Consider the following 616-nt stretch of genomic DNA (forward strand, 5'->3'; position numbering starts at 1 on the left):
CAACCAGGCAATCAGACCTAGTCAGCATGGGTTATGAAAGGCATGTCCTGCTTGACCAACCTGATCTCCTTCTATGATAAGGTGACCCGCTTATTGAATGAGGGAAAGGCCGTGGATATTGTCTGCCTGGACTTTAGTAAAGTCTTTGACACTGTTTCCCACAGCATTCTCGTGGAGAAACTGACTGCTCGTGGCTTGGGTGAGTGTACTCTTTGCTGGGTAAAAAACTGGCTGGTTGGCCAGGCCCAAAGAGTTGTGAATAGAGTTAAATCCAGTTGGGAGCTGGTCACAGGTGGTGCTCTCCCAGGCTCAGTATTGGGGCCAGTTCTGTTTAACATCTTATCAATTATCTGGATGATGAGATTGAGTGCATCCTCAGAAAGTTTCCAGATGACACCAAGTTGTGTGGGAGTGTTGATCTGCTTGTGAGGGTAGGAAGGCTCTACAGAGGGACCTGGACAGGCTGAAGCAATGGTCTGAAGCCAACTGTATGAGGCTCAACAAGGCCAAGTGCCGGGTCCTGTGCTTGGGTCATAACAACCCCATGCAACACTACAGGCTTGGGAAAAAGTGGCTGGAAAGCTGCCTGGCAGAAAAGGCCCTGGGGTTGTTGGTC

General features: G+C 49.8%; 1 protein-coding gene across 1 annotated transcript in view; it reads left to right on the forward strand.

The window, feature by feature from the left end:
- Nucleotides 1-616, forward strand: part of NMT2 (N-myristoyltransferase 2) — a 25,660-nt gene that overhangs the window by 10,999 nt on the left and 14,045 nt on the right. The gene's annotated exons all lie outside the window — the stretch shown is intronic.

The sequence above is a fragment of the Egretta garzetta genome, unplaced genomic scaffold (genome assembly GCF_000687185.1).
Source record: "Egretta garzetta isolate BGI_Z169 unplaced genomic scaffold, ASM68718v1 scaffold30, whole genome shotgun sequence".
Taxonomy (NCBI): domain Eukaryota; kingdom Metazoa; phylum Chordata; class Aves; order Pelecaniformes; family Ardeidae; genus Egretta; species Egretta garzetta.